The following is a 13,847-nucleotide window of genomic DNA, read 5'->3' as shown; positions in this document are numbered from 1 at the left end:
GATCCTCAGGAATGCCTCCACAATTGTCTTCTTCCTCTGAGGACTGAGAGATTGACTTGTGTTTTTCTAGTTGAATTCCAAGTCTAGATTATGGTTATAGTATTGTGCAGTGATTATTCAGAATATGACCTGTTATGCAGAGGGTCCAGGTGATTAACAATTCTAGATGAATAAAAACTACAGATAATAATAAAACCATGCTAATTATTAAGATTTCTGTGTACAAATAACCTGCATTATTTATTAAACAAACAAACAAACAAACAAACAACAAGCTATGCTGATTGTTAGTATTTTTATGCAGTAATAAAGCTCTAATTATAACCACAACCCTGTGGTGAGTCCTCATTCTACCAAGGATCCCTAAAAAAAACAGCCTGTCCCTGTAGTGTTGTATTACAGACATTTTGCCTGCATTTCCATAATCTGGCATAATGATTCAGCAAGTAATCAAGATTCTAGATCCATGATTCAAGCCAGTTTGGGCCACTGAAATGAGTCACAAAGTACTGGTGTTCATTCTGAGGAAAACAAACAGTGCCTCATCACATCCTTCAAATGGGCAATATAGCAATAATGAGGGAAGAACCTGCTCTGAATATAGCAGTGCTAGAGGGTAGAGATGGATCATCTCTTTCTGCGAAAGACAAGACAGATTTTTATTTTTGTCCTCCCTAATTTCCCCAAAGTATTCAGTACTGTTGCCATGCCAAAGGGGATATACCCTGTGAATCATGCTGGGAAGCTGTATATCCATTTCTAGATGCCTCAAATACAGCTACTCAAAGCTGCTTTCAAAAGCTGTGTACAACCTTTAGATTCCTTGGTCAGATGTCATAGATTCAAGCATACTGCTGATGAAGTGCAATTCTTTCTGTTCCTCATTGTGTGTAAAAGGTGTGAACACAACTAGAGAGCCCCAATGTTAGATTTGTTCACATTGGAAAGACAGCTATATGAAAATGAAACAAAAGTATAAAGAGATTATTTTTCCTAAATTTACTAGCATATCAAGAAGAGGTCTGCAGCCTAGTGCAGTATCCTTGGTAGAATGTGATTCTGCAGTATCAGTCACTCCAGTCCCCAGTTTCAGTGATCCTCAAGTTCATTCAAAGTTCCAAAATAGCATCATTTTTTACCTTCTTTCCATGATAGAGTTTTGAATGATGACTTGTTCTCACGTATTTCTTTTTCACTCTAACTAGAACTACAGATATCCAGTACCTTTGAGTATAAAGCTGCTTGTGCTAGCTGTCTCTGCAAAAGCAAAAAAATAAACAAAACAACAACAACAAAGAGCAAACAAAACCAAACTCAGACTTGTCCTCCCTTGCCAGTATTGGCTTCTTGTATTGCTCATTTTTGAGGAAGTGGTTCTTTATCTCCAAGGTACACCCTTATTTAAGCCTGAGTTATTTAAAGATTGAGCACAATTCTGGAATGAAGATCCTTCAGTTCTCAGGTACATTGGGAGTTACTGCATTAGAGCTACAGCATAAAGGAGATGGAGCTTTTCTGGAGCCTAGAAATAAAGAGCCAAATCAAATTCCCTTCACGGCTCTCTATCACATGCTGCATTGCAAGACAGATATCCTTCATTGCTTGCTGTAAGGCAAACGCATAGAAACATTTGTGTACATTTGTACACAAATAAATGAAGAACAGAACACTGCTGCACATGTCTCTCTCCTGGATACAGGAGCAAACGTGGTAGTTGTATTGTTGGCAATATGATGACCAGGACGCTCAGGGACTGCTGCATCAAGCAGTGTGTAAGAATATGCAAAGGACAGAATGAAAAGTACGAGAGAATATATCAAAGTGAACAGACCCTTGAATTGAGAAACATGACAACAATAGTGCCATCAGGGAAGAAAATGAGAGTACACAAGGCATTTAGGAATGTGAAACAGCTTTCTTCTGTGGTAACACTTATAGATGAGCTTTGAGTTGCTCTACACTTTTGGTTGATAGTCGGCTGAATATGAGCCAGCAGTGTGCTCAGGTGGCCAAGAAGGCCAACAGCATCCTGGCTTGTATAAGAAACAGCGTGGCCAGCAGGTATAGGAAAGTGATTGTCCCCCTGTACTTGGCTCTGGTGAGGCCGCACCTCGAGTACTGTGTTCAGTTTTGGGCCCCTCACTACAAGAAGGACATCGAGGTGCTCGAGCGAGTCCAGAGAAGGGCGACGAAGCTGGTGAGGGGCCTGAAGAACAAGTCCTACGAGGAACGGCTGAGGGAGCTGGGCTTGTTCAGCCTGGAGAAGAGGAGGCTCAGGGGCGACCTTATCGCTCTCTACAGGTACCTTAAAGGAGGCTGTAGCGAGGTGGGGGTTGGTCTGTTCTCCCACGTATCTGGTGACAGGACAAGGGAGAATGGGCTAAAGTTGTGCCATGGGAGTTTTAGGTTGGATGTTAGGAAGAACTTCTTTACTGAAAGGGTTGTTAGGCATTGGAACAGGCTGCCCAGGGAAGTGGTGGAGTCACCATCCGTGGAAGTCTTTAAAAGACGTTTAGATGTAGAGCTTAGGGATATGGTTTAGTGGGGACTGTTAGTGTTAGGTCAGAGGTTGGACTCGATGATCTTGAGGTCTCTTCCAACCTAGAAATTCTGTGATTCTGTGATACAGACACTACAAAATATAGTACCCTTCAACAGCTTATCCTCTGTGCTGGAAGTCGCAGCAATACTGCCTGACACAGGCTTGGAGCAGCTAGCAGCTGAACTGTTCACAGCTTAGCATGGTTACTACCCCTGCCCTGCAGAGCGCAGTAGATGCTCAACTGCAGGCCCCGCAGGACAGCAGAGGCAGCTGAGGCCGGGAGACGGAAGGTGCTCCCCGCAGCCTTCGATTGCAGTCCCCTAAGTCTGTGAGGGTCCAGAAGCCCCTGGCACCCATTTTGGGGATGCCCCAGGGGTCCCGTGGCGGACACCTCGGGCCACGGGTGAGCAGGTTCCAGGCAGAGCTCCCCAAAAGGGGACGCGGTGCGGGATGGCCGCAGCCCCGCTCCGAATTCAGCCGGGTCGGCTCCGGATGCACGGCGCTGCTGGGGCGAGCCCCGCTGGGGGCCGGGGCCGGTGCAGCTCCCTCCCCTCGGCGGGGCTGGAGCCGGCCCCTGGGCAGCGCCCCCAGCTCCTCCCCGCTCTGTAGGGCCGGTCCCAGCCCCTCCTCCCGTTTCCGCTGGCAGGAGCTGGAGCCGTGTCCTGCCGTGCCTCTGCAGCTCCCTTAGGACTCGGCCCTATCCGGCCCGGCCCGGCCCAGCCCAGCGCGGTCCGGGGACGTGCGGGTGAGCCCCGGCGGCGCGGGGTGCAGGGAGCCCGAGGGAAAAGTTGCGGGCGCTTCCCGGCCTCGGGGAGGGGAAGCAGCGGGGCGGAGGGGGAGAAGCCGGTGGCGGGGGGTGCTGCGTGGTGCCGGAGTTGCGGCCTGGCGGGTAGAGGCGCTGGGGAGCGGCAGGGACCCCGCGGGAGGATGAGGGTGGGTGGCAGGGGCAGGGAGATGGGAGCTGAAAGCAGCGACACCGTCCCACCGCCCGGCGTCTGTGTGATTTCTTCTGCGGAAGCTGGAAAGTTAATGGAGAGGGACAAGGCGAGCCCAGTGGCTCCTGTGTACGCGCTCCTGATCCGAGCCAGGGAACTTGTAGTGCCCATCTTCCAGCGGAGCAGATGCCTTCAGCCAGAGAGTGCTCCCTGCCACCAGGGGAAATATGCCTACGGCAGTGCTGCCCTGGACGAGGAGGGGAGCCTGCCTTCCTTCTCCCCTTGTACAGCCCCTAGGGCTGCAGCACGATGTGAAGATGCCGACCCGAGCTGAGCCTTGGGTGGGTGGGAGCGGGGAGAAGTCCCCGCAGGAGGCAGAGCAGAGGTGAGATTGCCCCAGAGGTGAGGTAGCGCCGGAGGGAAGCCCCAAGGCAGTTCAGGGAGAAAGCGGTGGCTGCTGGAGGAGCTGACAGCTCTCAGAAGCTGCCACTGAGGTGCTTCCTGCCTCCCCCCTTTGTATGCAGAACTTGGCTCTGGGCTTTGTCTTTTCCTGTTCAAGCTTTTGGAAACTTTTCTGGATGAATCTTTGGGTGTTTACCTGTCACCCTGCTTCTGGTGTGGGGTGGGAGCACCGTGACCTCTGCCTCTCTTGAAAAGGCCTTCAGATCAGGAGATTTCAGATGGGCAGGGAGGAGGACCTGTGGTGTGGAGATGCTGTGTTGGGGAAAAACTAGAGTGCAAGGGTAAATAAAGCTGTATTTCCTTACTTAGTGCTACTATCAAGTCTTGTTCTGCTTTTACACTGTATAGTTTTTATGGTTTGAACAACAGGGCTGGGAATGTGAACATCCGAATTTCTTGCCTGACTGCACTGAACTTATTTTAAGACTTTTGGTGGGTCACTTGGGATTTGACTGGAAAAAGTTAGGTATTCTCCAGAAGAACCATGGAAGTCAAATTGTGCAGCTTGTTTTTGCTGTAATTCCCAGATGGACTTAAACTTTACCTTCACCATGTAGATGCAAACGTTTGGCATATTACTGTAGCCAGTTCTACTATTTTTAGTAGCAGGTGCTACAGGTAGTTTTAAAGGATAATAATTACTGAAGAAATGAATTAATATGACTTATATCAGCATAGAATATGAGCCAAACTTAGAACTTAAAATGTTTAAAATTATTTCAAAAGATAATTTATCAATGTGGTATGTGTGTGGCTGATAACATCAAGGAAATCACTTTTTATGCTTCTGTGCCATTCGTTTCCATTTTACATTTTACTGAGCTTCTGAAATGAAAACTGATGAAGCTAATATAGCTTCTGCCTCCAGATCTTTTCCTTTCCTTCTTTATTTTTAGACCTGTGCTGTTCATGTTGCAAATCCTGCAGACAAGGCCTTTTTTCTAAAAAAAGGGGCTGGAGAACTTGTCGCAAATTTGGTTTGGGGCACCTGTATTTTCTTTAAAACTGAATAATTCTAATTAATAAAATTGCATGAGAAGACTTTGGGGTCAGAATATAACTAAGGTGGCATCACTTGCATTATTCAGACAAAGCTCAGAGGTGCAAGCAATCCTATTAATATTTCTTGAGGAGGGTGGAGGGTTAATTGTGAATGTCAGTGTTATCTTAGATACCATGATTATTTCACCAGAAAATATCAATTAGAGATGCATATTTCCAGTCCATGGTACTTAGTGAGACAGACGTTGGGGATGGGATGGCAGACACTGCCAAGCAAGAGTCTAGATTACCAGGCATGACTGTGGTAATGAGGTAGGTCCAAGGTCAACTTGGGAAGTGAATTTGCAGGTCAGGTTAAGGCTAATTGATGGTAACCAGGGTCAGACACAGTCCAGTTATCATGGGTCAGGTCCAAAGTGATGCAGCAGGTCTGAGGTCAAGCTAGGAAGTCAGTCTGTGTGTCAGAGTGTGGCTCAAGTGAGTGGCCAGACAAAGGCACAGCTGTGACAAAGCTGGATACAGACACACCTACAACATAGCTCAGGCCGGTACTGAAGACCCAGGGCTGAGCTGAAATGGATCCTATAGGCCGTTTGGCATAGCGGTTGTGGAGGCACTAGGTAAGGCTGATTAAGGTATTTAAAGGCCTTTCATGCGCTCAGGGCCCTAATACAGTATGAGGGCCTGAGACTGAGAAATAGGCTTGTTCAGCCTTGAGAAGAGAAGGCTTTGATGAGACCTAATAGTATCCTTCTAGTACTTAAGAGAGAGTATTTAACAAGAAGACAGAACTACACTCTTCTCAGTGGTGCATGATGGTATGATGAGACAACAAACACGTTGAAACAAGTCGTACAAGCCAGATATAACAAAAAACTTTTCCAGTGTGAAGACAGTCAAGTGTTAGAACAAGTTATGCAATGTCTGTCCTCACAGGCTCTTAAGACCTGAGTGGATAAAGCCCTGTTCTGACTTATAGCTGACCATGTGCTGAGCATCATTTGGACTAGATGACCTCCTCAGGTTTGCTCCAACATGAGTTTCTGATTTTAATATTAAGCAGCTGTTAGGTCTGGGAAGGAAGGTGGTATTTGTATGTGAAACTATGGCAATATTTTTAAGTACCAAAGATAAAGAATCATAGAATGCTTTGGGTTGGAAAGGACATTAAAGATCATCTAAATTGACACCCGCCCCCCCATGCCACACCTCCCACCAGACCAGGTTGCTCAAAGCCTTATTCAACCTGGTCTTGGACACTTCCAGGGATGGGACATCCACAGCTTCTCTTGGCAACCTGTTCCAGTGCCTCATCAGCCTCACAGTAAAGAATTTCTTCCTTAGATCTAATCAAAATCTATCTGCTTTTAGTTCAAAGCCTTGTCTTCAAAGCCTCCATGTTCTATCAAAATACTCCCTGATAAAATCCCTCTCCTGCCTTCTTGTAGGCCCCCTTTAGGTATTGGAAGGCTGCTATAAGGTCTTCCCAGAGCCTTTTCTCCACATTGAACAACTCCAGCTCCCTCAGCCTGTCTTCACAGGAGAGGTATTGCAGCCCTTTGATCATCCTCATGTCCCTCCTCTGGACTCACTCTAATAGATCCACATCCTTCTTGTGCTGGGGTCCCCAGAGCTGAATGCATTACTCCAGGTAGGGTCTCCTGAGAGCAGACTAGAGGGGGAGATTCACCTTCCTCAACCTGCTGGCCATGCTTCTTTTGATGCAGCTCAGGATACAGTTGGCTTCCTGGGCTGCAAGCATACGTTGCTGGCTCATGTTGAGCTTGTCGTCAACCAACACCCCCCAGTCCTTCTTATCAGTGCTGCTTTCAATCCATTCTCCTCCCAGCCTGTTTTTGTGCTTTGGATAGCCCTGACCTTGGTGCAGGACCTTGCAGTTGGTCTTGTTGAACCTCATGAGGTTCTTACAGGCCCACCCCTCAAGCCTGTCCAGGTCCCTCAGGTTGATATCCATTCTCTCCAGCATGTAGACCACACCATGCAGCTTGGTGTCATCTGCAGACTTCTCAAATATGACAAACAGTGATTCTTGAATATTAACCAGATTTCTGAGTCCGTCTTCCCTCCAGGGCTTTGTCCCATGGTACTCTACCAAGCAGATCACTGAAGAGACCAAAGTCTGCTCTCCCAAAGTCCAGGGTAGCAAGTTTGCTGTACTCCCTCCTTGCTGCTCTCATGATCCTAAACCACACCATTTCTTGGTCACTGCAGCCAAGGCTGCCCTTGAGTTTCACATTCCTCACCAGCCCCTCCTTGTTGGTAAGAATGAGGTCCAGAATAGCCACTCTCCTCATTGGCTTCTCCATGAGGAGAAACAGAAAAAGGTTTTAGGATGATGATATGTTGCTAAGAAACTTAATAAGGGAATTTAAAAAAGTTAAACATTTTCCTCACTATGCTGAAGGCTTATGCTGGAAAGGTGTATGTGTAATGGGGTTAAAGAATCTTTCTTTTTGAAAATTCGCTTTCCTTTGGTGATTCCCAATGTACAAAATGGCTTCTTAGCTTGCCATCACTTAAAGATACCTTTGGGAGATGGTTAAGTCCTGTTCTTTCAGAGTTCATGTAGGAAGTGTGATGACAGTACATCATGCTGCCAAGATTGGGAAAAGACAGTGTATGATCAGGGAAAATTTTTTGTCTGAGGGCTGCCTTCTTTGACTCTAGAAAATGGAATAAATATGTCAGGATCAGGAGAGAACTTTCCCGTTAGTGGTGTGGTTGTTACGGATATTAGGGCAGAATCAGTCCTGGCAGGGCCAGCTTCTTGATACCCAGAGAATGTGAGTTCATCAGAGATGGGTCTTTGCCATTTCCACTCTGTGTAGCGGTGCAATTGTGATAAAGTAGGGAAGTGCCGATGGACTGCCTTGTCTTTCCTTACCATAATGCATGCTAGAATTTCATTGTGAATACAAATACTCACTGGGAAGTTGTAAAATTCTCTGTACTTTTGCTCATGTGTAACAAGATGCTCTATTGGAGATGAAAGAACTGTCACTCATCCATTCTGTCCTACCTCTCCATCTCTCCAAGTTTCTTAAAACTGTCTTTCAGAAACTGTTTCTGCTGCTTTTTGTAGTCTATCTCAGGTGAATCTTTCAGTGCTGGATATAAATGCTATGTTTCCTGGGAAAAACAAACAAACAAACAAACAAACAAAAAACCACAAAAATCATCACCTCATTTGCATGGCTTACTTCCTGTGATTCAACAACATGCTTTCTGTCCTGTGTTTGTAATGAGGCAGGAGACTGTTCTCTGTTAAAGAAGTTAGATGCTTTCCTCACTGCACAGGTGTTTGTGAGAAAGTCACGATGTATTTCTTGAGTTGTCTATTAGTTATCTATTGCTACATTTGAAGGCATTGTTCTTAAAGTGGCTTTTAACCCCTTTCTCACTTTTCATCTCAGCCTGCTTTCAAAAACACTTCTTCATGCTCTATTAAACTGCTTCTTCCATTATTCCAAGCTCCTCCAGTCCTTGCTGTCCAAAATAAACCTTGAGGGATAGAGTTGGCAGCATAGGGCATGGTCATCGGGCAGACCCTGACTGCAGAGTTAACCAGGATGCATCTAACCTCTATGCTTCATACAGAAGAAAGGATAGTTAGGAAATATGGCATCCCCAGGAGGCAAAGAACTGCATTTTCATGGCTGTTAAACTGCCTGTTGAGGTGGGGTAAAAAATCGTATTGTTGAAGAGCTTTTAAGATTGAGAATATAAAACAGGTAAGCATATTCTAGGGATAGCTCCAAGGAGATGAGGCAGATTAAATTGTAAGCATATGCTCCAATAAATACTTAAATGGACAAAGGTATTCATTGAGCGTAGTGTTTCTTTGCAGTGATATGAATATGATTTTGTGATAGCACTGAAGTGATAACATCATTTTAAAAGATTTGAAGTTTGAATCATAGAATATCCCGAGTTGGAAGGGACCCATAAGGATCATCGAGTCCAACTTTTGGCACCACACAGGTCTACTCAAAAATTCAGACCATATGACTAAGAGCACAGTCCAAATGCTTCTTACACTCCGACAGTCTTGGTGCCGTGACTATGTCCCTGGGGAGCCTGTTTCAGTGCACGACAACCCTCTCAGTGAAGAACATCTTCATAATATCCAGCCTGAACCTCCCCTACAGCAGCTTGACACCATTCCTGTGGGTCCTATCACTGGTCACTAAAGAGAATAGATCAGCGCCTGCCCCTTCACTCCCCATTGTGAGGAAGCTGTAGGCTGCGATGAGGTCCCCCCTCAGCCTCCTCTTTTCCAGGCTGAACAGGCCCAGTGATGTCAGCTGCTCCCCATATGTCTTCCCCTCTAGGCCCTTCACCATCTTTGTAGCCCTAAGTTTGCATTGATCTTTATTTCAAAATGTACAACAGGAAAGTTTTTAAGTTCTTTTGAAGGTTTTTCCTTTTGCTGCCAGAGTTCTCCATTACAATACAAACGCCGTTGTGCTACTCTAATGCCTGTTATTTCTGAAGGTGGAAGTGACTAATAGCTGGAGCGTTTATTTCCATGATCCCTGTTGTAAAAAAAGGAAGCACATCACATTAACTAGTGAAAAGCTGATTGTATTTCTGAGGCCAAGTTACTGCGTGTCTCTAGAATCAGCTGTGAACTGAGCTTTAGTTTCTATACTGGTGTTAAAATTGAATTGTCTTTGCCATGGACAGTCTTTACTGATTTGTGATTGCTTGGACTGTTCCGTATATTCTCATGAAAAGGATATGATGGCTTCCGTGAACCTCATGCAGTCATAGGACCTTGAGAGTGGTGTTATCCTTATGTGGTGTGTGTGAGGAGAAGACAGAACTAGACTGGAGAAGAAACCCAAGGGGTACTAAGTAAGAAGTCAGTAGGCTAAGGGAGAGGATGTCTGCAGCTGTCCATGGGGAGGAAGGACTGAAAAGGAAGGATGAGGTGGTGCTGAAAAGAGAGAAACGGAAGAAAAGCTGAAATACCACACCCAGCGGGTTTGAAAGGGCTTTAGAGCTTGTAACTCTGTGCTAGAAAGCTGCTGATCGACTCAAATCATAGAAAGTGTAGGTCTTTGTGGACCTTGTGGTGTCATTCAGGTTCACTCCTAATTAAAGTCATTTGAACTGAAGGACTGAGGGAGGAAGTGCTTGAAACTGAAGGAATCCTGAATTTAGGAGACTGGTGGGAAGGATTTGGTAAAAATAATGTGACAAAGCTAGGTAAGTATTTTCTGATTGGTAGACTCTTCATAGAATCACAGAATGGTTGAGGCTAGGAGGGACCTCTGGAGATCATCTAGTCCAGCCCCCTTGCTTAAGCAGGATCACATAGAGCACATTGCACAGGATTACGAGCAGGTGAATTTTGAATATCTTCAGAGAAGGAGACTCCACAACATCTCTGGGCAACCTGTTCCAGTGCTCTGTCACACCCACAGTAAAAAATATATTTTACTAGATATTGCCTCATATTCAGATGCAGGCTGTCCCTTCATCCAGGTCATAAACGAGTAAGTTGAATAGTACTGGACCCAGTACTGACCCCTGGGGGACGCTGCTAGCCACAGGCCTCCAACTAGACTCCATGCCACTGATCACAACCCTCTGAGCTCTGCCATCCAGCCAGTTCTCAATCTCACTGTTCACTCCTCTATCCCATGCTTCCTGAGCTCACCTGTGAGGATGTTGTGGGAGACAGTGTCAGAAGCCTTGCTGAACTCAAGGTTGACAACATCCATTGCTCTCCCCCCATCTACCCAACCAGTCATTCCATCACAGAAGGCTATCAGATTGGTTAAGCTTGATTTTGCCTTGGTGAATCCATGCTGGCTAAGTCTGATAACCTTCTTCTCCTCCACGTGCTTGGAGATGACCTCCAGAATGAGTTGTTCCATCACCTTTCTAGAGGTGGAGGTGAGGCTGACTGGCCTACAGTTTCCTGGGATCTCCTTCTTGACATTTTTGAAGACTGGAGTGACGCTTGTCTTTCTTCCAGTCCTCAGGCACCTCTCCTGTTCTCCATGACCTTTCAAAGATGACATAGAGTGTCCTAGCAGTAATGTCCTCCATCTCTCTCAGCACTCATGATGCATCCCATCTGGGCCCATGGATTTGTGGGTTTCAAATTTGCCTAAATGATCTCTAACCTGATCCTCCTTGACCGAGGGAAAGGTTTCCTTTCTCCAGGTTTTCTCTCTTTCCTCTAGGGTCTGGGATTCGTGAGGGCTGGTCTTAGCAGTGAAGACTGAAGCAAAGAAGGCATTCGGTAACTCTTCCTTCTCTGTATCCTTTGTCACAAGGGCACCTACCCCATTCAGCAGTGGACACACATTTTCCCTAGTCTTCCTTTTGCTACTGATGAGTTTGAAGAAGCCCTTCATGTTGTCCTTGATATACCTTCCTAGATTTAAATCAAATTGGGCAGTAGCCTTCCTTATTGCATCCCTGCATGTTCTGATGACATTCCTATATTCCTCCCATGTGACCTGTCCCTTTTTCCACATTCCATATACTTCCTTCTTCTGTTTGAGTTTTGCCAGGAACTGCTTGCTCGTCCATGCAGGTCTCCTGCCCCCTTTGCTTTTATCTGTTTTCAGGGATTGTACTGCTCTGTATAACTTCTACATAATCATCATGAATTTCTAAATGAATATATCTACAGAGGGACAAAGACTGAGGGACAGCCTTGTATACTCTACTATTACTAATCCAAGTTCCTAGTCTTTTGCAATTTGGTAGTGAATGGGGCTTATGGCAGTATGATGATGAGCAGTGTTTTCTATGGCGATAGCAGCTGTACTCAGAATGCATGTTGAGCATAGGCAAGGAGACTTTCTGTTTGGGTTTTCTCATTACTATAGGTTTAATAATGCACAAATGTTTCTGAAAGCTTGTTTTCTTTTCTCTATGTCTATTGTTTTTTTTAATCCATTTTTTTATCCAGTTGCAGTTCAGTGGGAGGTGGTTCTTCACACAGTGTTCAGCTTTGTTTTGAATCATCATACTATGATTTCTCAGATGTGTACTTATCCCCAAATCAGCTTTGGATTGCATGTTAAGAATCCAGCCTTATGTGAATGAAGGTTGTTGCCTTGCTTTGTTTGAAGAAAGTGCATCTGAGATTATGAAGGATCAAAGGCAACATCCTAAGAATGTATAGCATAGTTTCCTCATTAATTTGAGGATAGTATACAGACTATTGTTTATATATATTTATACACACATGGGGAAAATACTGTCACTGAAATGGAATAATGGCACTGATAATAGAAAAGACCTGTACTAATAAGCTGTCCAGAGCTTGTCTTCTTGTAAAGTAAAACTAAATGGTTGGCTTAAATGCCTGTAAAAGAAATTTTCCAAATATAAATAGCTTAAAGTGATTCTCTTTCTTACAGCAGAATACTTGGTATTCTGTGCAGAGCTGCTGTACAAAGTTTTGGCAGGTAATGGTGTCTCTGAGTCCTAAAAAGTCTCTTGCTGATCTGTTTCCCAGCAGTGCAGAATGTGACAGAATAGGTGACAATCCTGCATTTCATAGCACTTGTGATGCTTGATAGCAACAGAGGCAGCTAGAGGGAGCATATAAATTGCATAGATACCTATTGCCTAGCTATTTGGTATTGTAAAAGATGAAAGGCAAAGGGGAAGAATTGCAGTTCTGGAAAAATTTGCCACTTATTCCCCTCAGAACCACTTGAGTTGAAAGAAAGGCTGGATCTTATACTGTGAAGCTCTTCCTGTTTTAGATGGGTAACGGGGAAGGAAAAGGACAGTATTTAGAATCATAGAATCGTAGAATATCCTGAGTTTCAAGGGATCCATAAGGGTCATCAAGTCCAACTCCTGGCTCCACACAGGTCTACCCAAAAATTCTGAGCATATGGCTAAGTACGCAGTCCAGACGCATCTTAAACTCCGACAGGCAAGTGACTACGTCCTTGGGGAGCCTGTTCCAGTATGTGACAACCCTCTCAGAATTTAGGTGAATGTGGTCATAGATTAGGATAAGAAAGACATGGTAAAAATAATTGCTAGGACCAGTGTTCCACAGAGATGTGAAAGAGAGGAAGAGACTTCATTGTGAATAGGAGTTGTTTGGGAGAATTTTCTTATTCCAAATATAGAAGGCAAAGTGAAAAGGACTCTGAAGGAGAAGGGATCTTCTGAGGAGAACCAGGAGGAGGAAATAAGAACAGATTCTTAAGTTTCCCCACCAACGGCACTTCATCTGTGTGGCTTTCAGTTTTCCACGTTCCTTATTGTTCCACCCTTTCTTGATGGGATGGTCACCACAGAATATCTCCTGAGAGTTCTTATAGAAATTGTCCCCTTTTAAGTCTTTATTTTTTCTTTAAAAAAAATAATATCTCAGGACATTGTTTTTTAAGGCAGTAAGTTTTCCCTTATCACCTTCACTAGCTTCTTTCACTTTCTTGCTCTTAGGCTTTCCTTTTCTTACTCTACCAGTTGCCAGGTATCTCCAGGCAATATTTATTATGCCTTGCTTTCTCTTTTGTAAGCAAAAGTCCTATTACAGCCTCATTGTAACATGGTTCTCCCAGCTAGTTTCCTAGTTTTCTCTATGTAGTTTTCGTCTCCACTTCTTCGTGTTCTTTTATTCATCAATTCCTCTTTGAAGAGCTGAAGAAGTTCATTCTGTGTAAGAACTATGTATTCCGTTTTGGTGTGTGTAATCTGTTTGTTCCTCCCTCTTATTTTTACATTAAACCATACCAGGGGAAACAAAACTAGTTCAAGTCATTTAGATATCCAGATGTTTTTTCTAAACTGCTTTTTTTAAGAACTTCAACTAAAGGGAAATGTTGCTACATGTGGGAATCTTCACCTTTCTTCCTGCTTTAGTAAATAGTATTTCTTTCCTCTGTTTTATA

The 13,847-nt window shown here is 44.6% G+C and overlaps 1 protein-coding gene across 2 annotated transcripts in view; it reads left to right on the top strand.

Moving 5' to 3' along the window:
- The first annotated feature begins 3,168 nt into the window (after positions 1–3,168).
- TSPAN9 (tetraspanin 9) overlaps positions 3,169–13,847 on the top strand; it is a 172,504-nt gene continuing 161,825 nt past the window's right edge. The window contains exon 1 of one of the 2 annotated variants that reach the window (XM_082779190.1): positions 3,169–3,287. The gene's annotated coding sequence lies outside the window, so the exon portion shown is untranslated. The remainder of the gene's footprint in view (positions 3,288–13,847) is intronic. The other variant, XM_082779191.1, reaches the window with a different exon arrangement.

This window comes from Aythya marila (genome assembly GCF_965140915.1).
Source record: "Aythya marila genome assembly, chromosome: 1".
In the NCBI taxonomy this organism is placed as follows: Eukaryota; Metazoa; Chordata; class Aves; order Anseriformes; family Anatidae; genus Aythya; species Aythya marila.
This window is presented reverse-complemented; position numbering and strand designations above follow the sequence as displayed.